This window comes from Ovis canadensis, chromosome X, assembly GCF_042477335.2.
Source record: "Ovis canadensis isolate MfBH-ARS-UI-01 breed Bighorn chromosome X, ARS-UI_OviCan_v2, whole genome shotgun sequence".
NCBI lineage: Eukaryota > Metazoa > Chordata > Mammalia > Artiodactyla > Bovidae > Ovis > Ovis canadensis.
The window spans coordinates 44424825-44438106 of NC_091727.1; the positions used below are offsets into that span (position 1 = coordinate 44424825).

Below are 13282 nucleotides of genomic sequence, written 5' to 3' on the forward strand. Positions count from 1 at the left end.
CCACCTGCCAATTCAGGAGACATAAGCTACACAGCTTCGATTCCTGGGTTGGGAAGATCCCCTGGAGGAGGACATGGTAATCCATTCCAGTATTCTTGCCTAAAGAATCCCATGGACAGAAGAGCCTGGTGGGTTATAGTTCATAGGGTCTCAAAGGGTCAGACACTACTGAAGTGACTTAGCATGCATGCACATTAGGTCCAGTTATTCCACTCATGGGTATACAACTGGAGAAAATCATAATTTGAAAGTATGCATGCACCCCAATGTTCATGGCAGCACTATTTACAATATCCAGGACACAGAAGCAATGTAAATGGCCATCAAGAGAGGAATGGATAAAGAAGATGTGGTACATATATACAATGGAACATTACTCAGCCTTAAAAAGGGATGAAATAACACCATTTGTAGGGACATGGATGGACCTAGAGACTGTCATACAAATTGAAGTAAGTTAGACAGAGAAAGACAAATATCATATAATTTCACTTATATGTAGAATCTAGAAAAACGATACAGATGAACTTATTTGCAAAACAGAAATAAAGTCATAGATATAGAAAACAAACTTATGGTTTATCAAGGAGGGAAGGCAGTGGGATAAACTGGGAGATTAAGACTGACATATAAACACCACTGTGTATAAAACAGATGACTAATGAAAACCTACTGTATAGCACTCTACTAAGTAGAATTCTACTACTTGGTGCTCTGTGGTGACCTAAAGGGAAAGGAATCTTTAAAAGAGAGGATATATGTATATGTATAACTGATTCACTTTCCTGTACAGCAGAAACTAACACAACATTGTAAGGCAACTATACTTAAACAAAAATTAATAAAGAAATTAGAAATATAGAGAATGGCCCCCCAAAACCCAACAGCTGTAAAACCCCTATAGTTATTGACATAAATTTACTTTTAAAATGATTTTTTTTTAATGAGCTCAATAGAAATAGCTAAAAAGAGAATGGTAAAAGTGAAACAAATCAACAAAATATGGAAATCCATTTTAAAGATGCCAGAGGCAAGATTTGGGTACTGAAAAATAATGGAAGTATGCAAGCATACTACAGAACAACAAAGCTCTTGTCAGTTTCCTGACTCCTTATGGTAATTATCCTGAAAGGTCAAAGAGTTCTCCTGACTATGCAAGCTAAGACAATAAATGCTGTATTAAAGGCAGTAGAGGGCGCTGGAGAACAATAGGTTTGTGTCTGCAGGTCCTGGATAGGGCAGAGTAGGCCATAGGAGCTCACCCCTCTGGACTCTTCCTCCCTCCCTGCCTAGGAAATCTGAAAAAAGCCTGGTGGATTTGCTTGCTAGCTTCATTTCTGCAGCCTTCAGTCCCCACCATCCACCTCCCCTGGCAGTTGGGCCCCTTTCCTCTACACTTTGATGGCAAGTCTCTGACCAAGGTCACCAAAGACTCCCCATAATGCCACTAAATCCTCTAGTCTTCACACAGTCCTTGGCTGGATGATGCACTGCTGGCTACCCCCTGGATCTTCGCCAACTCCCACTTCCTCAGCTCCTTCTTTCCTGATTTTGCCTCAGCATCTCTGACAGAAACCACTCAGATGTCTCCAGCAGGGCCTGTTTTCTACTTGCCCCTTAAATGTGGGTGGTTCTAGGGTCCCCTGAAAGGTTTGCTTATTCTCATGGCTTCCACTGCCATTTCTGTGCTGACTACTGCTATACCTGTGTCTGGTTTTGGCTTCCATCTTGCCCAGCCCAGCCAAGTGCTTCTAAGGATTTAGCACTCCACCTACTGCAGACTATGCAGGGAAACTTACAAATAGTCCATTTTACCACCACCTCCAGAATCTAAACACCTAACTCATCTGCAAGTCATTTGTCCCTTCTCTCTCTATTCCTCCTCCCATTATGCCTTCATCTAACCCTTAGGAGATGACAGATGTCACCAATGAAAGAACAACCTTGGTCTTCAGGTATGATCACATCGTTCTACTAGTAAATGTGAAGTGTTCACTCAGATGCTCCCTGCTCTGTGAGTACTACCTTGTCCAGCCAATTTCAAACATCTTTCACTTCCCCACCAGCCTTCCCAAACCTTGCTCTACTTTTTCTTTTTTTCCGTAATACTTACCACCTTCTGGCATACTATACAATTAACTTATTGATTATATGCATTTTTGTTGTCTGTCTCCCAGCTAGAATGAAAGCTACAAAAGGGCAGAAATGTTTGTTTTATTCTCTGGTGTATCCCCAGTGCTTAGTGCTAAACTTTCAATAATTCATTTTTGCATGAATAAGTGAATAAAGCAATAACACAAGAGCAATTCACGAGGCATATGAGAATCAGAAAGAGATACAGGATGCAAATGAGTCCAGAGGATATGGTTCAAAATTCCATCCATTATAGTGTAATAAGCACTAGTAGGGTATTATTAGGGGGTTCCCTTGTGGCTCAGAAAGAATCAACCTGCAATGCAGGAGACCTAGGTTTGATCCCTGGGTCGGGAAGAGGGTATTATCAGTGACTATGCAAAAGAGAATAATCACTGAGCTTAAAAATGGCCCCAGCTAGTATATTAGACGAATATTTTCAAGTCAGAAATACAATGCTGTATTGTATGTTTAGATCCTGAAATTTGTGTGGTTTGTTAAATCCCACATGTCAGGTAACATGGTAGACAAAAGCTGATCACAAGAAGGAGGCTTTCCCAATAGTTTCCTGCTTCACCTTAAGTGGAGTGTCCAGGGTATATTAGTCATGTGTTGTTTTTTTTTTTAATTTTCTGTATTTTATGATGCTTTGGCATCTTGGGACCTTGTGGACTTAGAGGAGGACTACTTCCTCCCCTAGGTTTAGTTAATTCCTAAAAATAGCAAACAACTTCCCGCAAACCAACCAATCCTAAGTCTATACCCTCCATCTACCTCTTTTTATCAGGATCCTGCCTCCCAAGACAATATCCCTCTGCCCTAAATCACTCCAGGGCTAGGTACCAGAAAACCAGGGACCATTCTCATGGCCCAGAGCCTGTCAAAATTATTCACACTATTCAAGCCTGCTCTGTTTGCCTACTCTGCCTCACTCATTCCTTTTCACAAAAACTGCACTAAAGGCTCTTGCTTACATTTCCCCCTGACTCTTTTTGCCTCCTGACCGACTCTGGTGCTTCCCCATGTGGCCCTGAATTGTGTGGAGTGCTTCCTCATTCTAGGAATCTGTAAGAACTTATTCTTTCATGGCAGTCATTTCCATGTCTGTGCGTCTTACCATAATTTAATAAAAGAAATCCCAGGAATGTTTTAAAATACAGGGCCTGTGACGCTTCTGGTCAGACTTTTACAACCCAGAATTTTTGACTAAGAAACCTCAGCTAAACTGAACTGGCAAATGTATTCCATTTGCTTAACTAAGTAACACAAGGAAGGTATTAAAAACAAGAACACTTTGGGAACGTTCTGTTTGGACAAGTGTACTGACAAATGTTGAAGGCTTGTGTTGCTCCAAATGGGCTTCTTTTCTTTTTTTGAGATCTTTGAAATGCTTAAGAGAATTTGATCCACTAAATGTTAGGAAATTTTTTCACATTAGATTTGTAAATCTGCCTTTGTAGCTGTGAGAGAACCAAATGCATTAACTTTGTAAATATAGTTTGAAACACCTAAGATCATTCAATTAATTCAAGTTGAAACTGATGCTAAATATTGAGGAAAATTTGGTTTGTCAAATTTATGAAATAAGAGCATATTAATCAAATAACCAATTAAAGTGATGGTTTTTTTCTTACACAGAAATCACTTAGGTTATAAATATAGCTTATATGTTGAGCTTAAAAGCTGAAAAGTAATGGTTTTTATATTTATTATGTTGATAAATTAAATAGTAAGACACAAGTAACTGTAAGAATATTTTTCTGTGCATGAAAGCTCTTTGCAAAGAAAAGTCACTAACACTTAAAATTTTTCAAAGGCTTCACAAGGCACCTAAAATCAAGTCTAAAATCCTTAGCACAGTGCAAAGTACCAGAGGCAAGTCAGCCAGTGCATCCCTTTCCTTGTCATCCCTGTGCTCCTTTACCCTCTGCCTCACTTCCCATACCCAGTCTCTGGGGCTGCCTATTGCTGGCTGCCAGCTTCCCTATCCCCATAGGTGCTGGTGTCATCTTAACCTTTCTCTTCACCTGGCTCTTTTGTTCCCTTCCTTCAAGTCTCATCTTGAATGTCTCTTCCAACCAAGCCCCCTCTGAAACAAACACATATGGTACTCTGTATTTTGCAACTAAAATTAGAATTCCCACCTATGGGGACTTCCATGGAGATCCAGTGGTTAAGACTTCAGCTTCCAAAGCAGGCAGTGAGGGTCTGATCCCTGGTTGGTTAGGGAACTAAGATACCATGTGCTGTGCAGTGAGGCAATAAATAAATAAATAAGAAATAAGAATTCCCACCTAAGTGTTAATTTCTGTGTTCTTTCCTGGGCAGGAACAAATTCCCCAGAGTGGTGGTCCCTAATAGGTGTTTTTTAAAGCAATGAGCAAGTCTCTTGTCTTCTGCAATTCAACAAGAAGACCACAAGTGACCCTTCAGACCCCCAGGACTAATCCCAACTACTGATGTTTGAGGCAAGACAATGCAAGCCCTCTGCCCCTCATATGACCACCCCTTCCCAATGTCCTCTCTGTCCAGTCTTTCATTTGAGTGCAACCTTTTGGCCAAATCCCTTCATCTATGAAAGATATGATGATTAGCATGATAATATTCTAAAGAAATGGAACTGGGCCAGTTGTATAGAAAACAAAAAGAAACTTAACTTCTACCTCACTCCATTCACACACACACAAAATTATTTTGGGGTGTATTATAAATTTAAAGGTAAAACCTAGGACTACAAAAGATTCCATAAGAAGGCCTAAGAGGATATTTTCACCACTTTGGAGCAGACAGATTTCATACACAGGACACAGAAAGCCTTAGTCACAAAGAGATGGTGTTGTTGAGTTTATTTAAATCTTTTATTCTGCCATACTGGTAAGCACAATAGGATATACTTGCCAAGCAGATATTTGAAAATTGATATATGATACAGACCCTTTCACTTCTGAAAATCCAAAATCTTAAAAAGCTCATACTTGTTAGCATCACCAGAAATGTATCCTAGTGGATCTTGGAATCAGAGGGAAAAAATAGTTACAAAGCATACCATTCGAATAATTGCCGAAATTTGAGTATGGAGTATATAATTCTACTCAAGTTATGTAAAGTAGTGAAAGTGTTAGTTCCTCAGTCATGTCTGACTCTTTGTGACCCTGTGGACTGTAGCCCACCAGGCTCCTCTGTCCATGGAATTTTCCAGGCAAGAATACTGGAGTGTGTTGCCATTCCCTTCTGCAGATTTTCCAAACCAGGGATCAAACCCAGGTCTACCACACTGCAGCAGATTCTTTATGTCTGAGCCACAAGGGAAGCCCCAAGTTATGTAAGAGAATGTCATTATTATGAAATGCATGATGAAATATTTAGGAATATAAGGGTATTTACATTCAAATGAGTCAGGGGAAAACACATATGAGAAAGAATGAGAAAGAGAGAGACAAGACAGAGATAGAGAGCAAATATGGCAAAATATTAACAACTGAGGAATCTGGATCAACAACATATGAGTGTTCTTTGTACTATTCTTGCAACTCTTTGGTAAGTTAGAGATTTTTTAAAAAATAAAAATATATCAAATTTATTTTAGTATCTAGTTTCATTTTTCAATTAAAGCTATTGGATAGTTTTTTTGTAATTTAAAATTCATTATCAGAGGTGAGGAAAGAATTAATAAGCTTTTAACTATTGATGACAACTGAAATTATTAACCATGCATTTTTAAAAGCCATGTTAGAGTAAAAAGTTCCAGCTATGCTACTTAATGAAGGAACTATCCTTTAACTCTTTATTTCTAATTATAGTCTCATTTTGACATAATGTACATCTTTTTCATCCAATCAATACTATGCCAAACAAAAATTTTCCAAATGTTGTCTTTCTTTACTATTTGTGAAATTTGACTTAACTGTTACTCTTTAAGAGTTCCTTAAAGGAAATTTGAAATTTTAATTTTCGCCGTGAACCTGTTTGATCAAAAAGGTAAAGCAAAACTGATATTTATATAATCAACAAATTATCTGAAAAAAATTTTAACTACTTCACATTTCTTCTTAGCACAAGTGAGAATAAATTGGTTCCAAGGTACTACAGGTTTGGCATTTTTACTACAAGCTTTAAATCATATTGTTACTATACTCAAATCATCTCTAAGAAAATGGTGGTGTTCACAAGTACAAAAATTATTATATCCAGTAAGTGGTATTCTACACAGTCAAGATAATAAGAGAATTCTTTACAAAATTATATTTTGAAAAATGCAGAATGTCTGATAATTACCAGTATCACAAAAGCTAAAATGAGAAAAATACAGAAAATAGAAGTACTCATTAAATAATATTATTTTGCTTTGAAGAAGCCAGAAATGATTCTATTTGAGGAAATAAGTGATAATGATAAGATGCAATTAATACATCCTATCTCTTTTAAGCCAAAGCCTGCTTTTCACCTCAGGACAATTCTGATTTTTGCATTCTTAATCTCCTTTGTCCAGAACAGGGCCCCATTTTGGGCCCCATTTTAAGCCATTATTTGAATAGAGTTCATGATCTAAAGCCATTTTTCTCCACAGGATGTTTTCATTTTAGTATTAATACATAAGTTGCAAAAAGGCAAATGACTAAGTCAGTTACAAAGAATTTGTAGCATAATAAGAGCCAATTTATAGTAACTGTCAACCGACTTCTATACTGAAGCAGAAAAGCTGCTACAGTACAGGTGAGAACTAACATGATTCTTCCATATGCTCAGACTTTGTTTATTAAAAAATACCATCATAAGATCTGAAAAGAAACCTTACTGGGTCCTTCCAAAGCGGAATAATTTTCCAAATGATTTTCCTCTGGTTGCAGAGCCTGTTCATGCCTTCAATGTTTTTTCAATCATTTAGCTTTTGCAATATTTTTTTGATATTTTTGTTTCTTCTTTTGCTCCTTTTCCCAATCATCTTAGCCAATTTCCAAGACAATATAGCACTTGCTAGAAACAATGACATTAGGGCCAAAATAATTGTTGAAAAGAAGTCATATGGGTCTTTTGAAGCCCATTCCACAACATACTCAGCGTAAGCCTTTATATCAACTCTGCAACTCCATGGACTATAACCCGCCAAGCTGTTCTGTCCATGGAATTCTCTAGGCAAGAATACTGGAGTGAGTTGCCACTTCCTACTCCAAGGGATCTTCCCAGCACAGGAATCGAACCTGAATCCCATGCATCTCCTGGATTGGTAGGCGGATTCTTCGCCACTAATGCCACCTGGGATTATTAGCCAATCATAATTTCATATGATCTTTGGTTGGTTGTCTTCTTCTTTAGCTCTACCATAAACTCTGACTGAAGGCTTAAATTCTTTTTTTTTTTAATTTCTGTTACTTTCTTTTTTTTAAATATAAATTTATTTATTTTAATTGGGGGCTAATTACTTTACAATATTGTATTGGTTTTGCCATACATCAACATGAATCTGCCACAGGTATACATATGTTCCCCGTCCTGAACCCCCCTCCCGCCTCCCTCCCCATACCATCCCTCTGGGTCGCCTCAGTGCACCAGCCTCAAGCATCCAGTATCATGCATCAAACCTGGACTGGCAATTTGTTTCATATATGATATTATACATGTTTCAATGCCATTCTCCCAAATCATCCCACCCTTGCCCTCTCCCACAGAGACCAAAAGACTGTTCTACACATCTGTGTCTCTTTTGCTGTCTCGCATGCAGGGTTATCATTACCATCTTTCTAGATTCCATATATATGCGTTAGCATACTGTATTGGTGTTTTTCTTTCTGGCTTACTTCACTCTGTATAATAGGCTCCAGTTTCATCCACCTCATTAGAACTGATTCAAATGTATTCTTTTTAATGGCTGAGTAATACTCCATTGTGTATATGTACTACAGCTTTCTTATCCATTCCTTTGCTGATGGACATCTAGGTTGCTTCCATGTCCTGGCTATTATAAACAGTGCTGCAGTGAACATTGGGGTACACGTGTCTCTTTCAATTCTGGTTTCCTTGGTGTGTATGCCCAGCAGTGGGATTGCTGGGTCATAAGGCAGTTCTATTTCAGTTTTTTAAGGAATCTCCACACTGTTCTCCATAGTGGCTGTACTAGTTTGCATTCCCACCAACACTATAAGAGGGTTCCCTTTTTTCCACACCCTCTCCAGCATTTACTGCTTATAGACTTTTGGATCACAGCCATTCTGACTGGCGTGAAATGGTACCTCATTGTGGTTTTGATTTGCATTTCTCTGGCAATGAGTGATGTTGAGCATCTTTTCACGTGTTTGTTAGCCATCTGTATGTCTTCTTTGGAGAAATGTCTATTTAGTTCTTTGGCCCATTTTTTGATTGGATCGTTTATTTTTCTGGAATCGAGCTGTAGGAGTTGCTTGTATATTTTTGAGATTTGTTCTTTGTCAGTTGCTTCATTTGCTATTATTTTCTCCCATTCCCAAGGCTGTCTTTTCACCTTGCTTAGAGTTTCCTTTGTTGTGCAGAAGCTTTTAATTAGGTCCCATTTGTTTATGTTTGCTTTTATTTCCACTATTCTGGGAGATGGGTCATAGAGGATCCTGCTGTGATTTATGTCGTAGAGTGTTTTGCCTATGTTCTCCTCTAGGAGTTTTATAGTTTCTGGTCTTATGTTTAGATCTTTAATCCATTTTGAGTTTATTTTTGTATATGGTGTTAGAAAGTGTTCTAGTTTCATTCTTTTACAAGCGGTTGACCAGTTTATATACTCCACGATGGAAGCAGGGAGGCAGAAGCAGTGGCCTTCCCAACCCACCCACGGGCCAGTGCTCACCTGGATCCTAGAGTTGTTGTTGTTTTAATTTTAAGAACAACAACAACAACAACAACAACAAATTCTTGCTGAAACTGAGTTGAATCCTGTCTCCCAGAGATTTCCATCTCTTTGGATCTAATTCTGTCCCTTCTGTGATCTTTCTGGACAAACATGTTTTTCCACTATAATACCATTTCAGACATCAGAATGATGGTATCATGACTCTCCCAGCTTTTTCTCAGTAGATAATCTGGGTGGAAACTTCACCTCTTTCCTAATCTCTACCCTTCTTTGCTCTGTAGTTGTTCTTTCTCTTCCACTCAGAGCAGATATAAACACACGTACACACACGCAAACACACTCACAAGTGTATATATTAAGTGTGATGTCTTACTTTGGGAACCTCTGTCAGCTCCTACATATGCAGAGCTGTCCATGGAAATGCACAAGGAGTAATTTTCTTCCGTGCATAAAAATCTCAACCGTGTCAAAGGCTTCTCAATGAGACTGTGACACAGCCTGTCACTTACTGCATTGGCAAAGAAAAAGTAGACAGCAAAGCATTGTCTCTTTTGGCAGGACTGTGAGACGAATGGAGTCTCAGGAACTCACAGTGTGTGAAAAAGAGAAATAAGACATAAAAGCCAGCCATAGAAAGGTTGCTATGGTGTGATGTGTTTCCCCCACCCCACCACTCTTTTCAGAGGCAGAAAGAAAAATGAATGATGGTAGATTTCACCAATTCTTTCATAAGTGAATGAATGAGTCTTTCCCAAAGAAAACTGTCTCACAAAATGAATAGCTCCATTACACAAATCTGGTGACACAATCAGACATTAGGAACCAAGATAGCCACAAGTTCTACTCAGTGCACAAAGACACAGATGAATCTGAATTCTGAGGATGTATATTCATATTTAAAGTATTGACTGATGGCATGAATTGCGTGAGATCTACCAAGAGTGAAAAGTGAAAGCAAAATTGTTAGTCTATTAGTCGTGTCTGACTCTGTGACCACATGGACTGTAGCCCACCAGGCTCCTCTGTCCATGGAATTTCCCCAGGCAAGAATACTGGAGTGAGTAGCCATTTCCTTCTCCAGGGAATTTTCCCAATCCAGGGATCAAGCTCAGGTCTCCTGCATTATAGGCAGATTCTTTGCTGTCTGAGCCACCAGGGAAGCCCCAAGACCACGAGTGGCTAGCCATTCCCTTCTCTGGGGGAGCTTCCTGACCCACTAATGTGAACCTGGGTCTCCTGCATTATAGGTGATTCTTTACCATCTGAGCCACCTGGTAAGATACATTCAGCATGACCAAAAGCTAGCTATAGCAATGAACGCCTCTGAAATGTATTTTTACCAAGATAGCTCCAAACCTGTTTGCCAGTGTGTTCCCAGGGCTTGGAACAGGAGGTTTGAAATATAGCTAGCTTCTCAAGGTCCTTTCTACCTCCTTGATGCTGAGCACAGAGTTCTTGCAGACTCTGTTAAAAGTAGAACATTAGCACCATCTAAAGGCTACATTCCAAATGTCTTGCCAGTGTAAGATATGTTGCCTGAAATAATGTTTATTGTGCATTTTTTTGGGTTCCAAAATCACTGCAGATGGTGATTGCAGCCATGAAGTTAAAAGACGCTTACTCCTCCTTGGAAGGAAAGTTATGACCAACCTAGATAGCATATTGAAAAGAAGAGATATTACTTTGCCAACAAAGGTCCTTCTAGTCAAGGCTATGGTTTTTCCAGTGGTCATGTATGGATGTGAGAGTTGGACTGTAAAGAAAGCTGAGTGCCAAAGAATTGATGCTTTTGAACTGTGGTGTTGGAGAAGACTCTTGAGAATCCCTTGGACTGCAAGGAGATCCAACCAGTCCATCCTGAAAGAGATCAGTTCTGAGTGTTCATTGGAAGGACTGATGCTGAAGCTGAAACTCCAATACTTTGGCCACCTGATGTGAAGAGTTGACTCATTGGAAAAGACCCTGATTCTGGGAGGGATTGGGGGCAGGAGGAGAAGGGGAAGACAGAGGATGAGATGCCTGGATGGCATCACCGACTAGGTGGACATGAGTTTGAGTGAACTCCGGGAGTTGGTGATGGACAGGGAGGCCTGGCGTGCTGTGATTCATGGGATCGCAAAGAATTGGACATGACTGAGTGACTGAACTGAACTAAATGCTTTGGAGTATTGACACTAAAAATTTTTGCCTACCGAGAATGAAGCAGTGGGCCAGTATCACATGCTATGTGTCTGAGATGGTTATATTTCTGGAGAGGTACATGTTGTCTGCAGTGCTTGCCTGTTTGAAAGAGTAGGCCTTTTAAAAATTTTTTATAGAAATATTGATTTACAATGTTGTGTTTCAGGTGTACAACAAAGTGGTTCAGTTATACCTATATGTATAAACACATACATTAATTTTTTTTTACATTCTCTTCCCTTATAGGTTATTATAAGATATTGAGTAGACTTCTCCATGCTAAACAGTAAGTCTTTGTTGTTTATCTATTTTATATATAGCAGTGTGTACCTGCTAATCCCAAACTCCTAATTTATCCATCTCTCCCCTTCCCAAAAGTAGGTCGTGTTTATCAAAAGCTGTACTGGCTTGCTGTATTGTAGGGACCTGTTATTCCTTAGCTCAAACTGCCAGTGGGTCTAGTCTGAACTTGGCCATTGGTGGGAGGGAGGCGGTTGAGGGGCGGGGGACTGGGCGGTTATGAAATAGCCATTAGCCTGGTAGGAGAGATGGGGCTCCAGGTCTGCTTTGCTGTTTGCTAGGTTTGTGGCTTTAACCTCTCTGATCTTGTTAGGCATAAAGCAAGGTTGCTCCACTAGATTATCTTTAGGGACCTCTCCTTTTTTACCATCAGTGTGGCCCTGCGTTTTGAGACGATGATGTAACCTGGTCCCATACCTCTATTTTATATCATTTTGGGGAGCAAAAGAAAATGATCCCAGAAACTGTCTGTTATGTTAAACCCAGCTGAGTTGTACCCAAATCCTTTGGGTTCAAAGGCAAGGAAAGTCTGACTTAAAGTTTCTTTGGAAAGTTTCCAGGGCCCCAGTAGTAAGCTAGAGTCCCCAGATTCCCTAAAAGTTACTAAGGACCTATTAGAAATCGGAGCTGGTCTTTAAAAGACTTGAGTGGTAGGAGGATTTTACAATAGACTGACCCTCTGATGCAGTCATCCAATGAAAATGTGACTTCTGAGGGTCAAACCTTGGCAGGTGTGGGGACAGAGAGTGGATACAGCAAAAAGAAAAAGAATTTTAAGCTTAGTAGATAGAGATCTAGGGCTTCCCAGGTGGCGTTAGTGGTAAAGAACCTGCCTGACGATGCAGGAGTCGAAAGAGACGTAGACTCGATCCTTAAGTCAGGAAGGTCCCCTGGAGGAGGGCATGGCAACCCATCCAGTATTCTTGCCTGGAGAATCCCGTGGACAGAGGAGCCTGGTGGGCTACAGTCCAGAGGGTCACACAGAGTCGGACAGGACTGAAGCAACTGAGCACACGCACGTGCAGACAGAGACCTGTGGTTAGTTTGCCTCTGCCCCTTACTGGTCGTGAGACTCCAGGACAAATCACTCAAGCACTCTAAGCTTTGGTTTCCATGTCTGTAAAATGCACCTAACAACCAAGTTGTTGAGAGGATTAAATTAGACACTGTACCCATCTAGTCCAGCCCAATACTGGATGCAGCATAAATATCCCATGAATGATGTCACAAGCTTATTATTTTAAAAGCAGACTCTCCCGTTTAAGGCAACACAGTGAACAAAGAAAGGTTTGAGATTCTTGTGCATTAGCACAAGCCCCAGCAATAGATTTTGAGTCTCAGATCTAAAAATGCTTGCCAGGTTCCTCTGACACACAGCCCGGGTTCATGCTTTTGTCTTTCAAAATGGCCTCTTAGCTCTGTGCTTCTTGAGTGTCTGCCATCGGTTGCACCTTTCCCCTGCACCATCTTGCTTCTGCTTTTAGCACAGGTGGCTTTGCTGTCAGGGTATTTGAAGTCTTCCTTTGATGGCCCTGCAACTAAGCAACTTAATTATGAATGAGCACTCTGCCTAAAAGCCTGTATCGCTCTGCTCTTGTTTTTGTTCAAGTACCCCTGGCATATAGCCAGCGACTCAATACACAAAAGCAAAGGGATGACCGACCCACCCACCCACCACTGAACGACCCCACTCCCTTCCCATCCATCTGCTGCTTGCTGCCTTTGTTAGAAGGGAAGAGAGGAAGAGTGAGCTATGAGGAAAAGATCATGAAAATATAATACATTTTTGTGAAATATATTGATAACATATTAAACCTTTAAAAAAAAAGTTCTCAAAATGAATGATGCATTATC

General features: G+C 39.9%; 1 pseudogene; it reads right to left on the reverse strand.

Moving 5' to 3' along the window:
* Nucleotides 1-6995: 6995 nt before the first annotated feature.
* LOC138930081 (small integral membrane protein 15-like) lies at nt 6996-7342 on the reverse strand (annotated as a pseudogene).
* Between the last annotated feature and the right edge of the window lie 5940 nt (nt 7343-13282).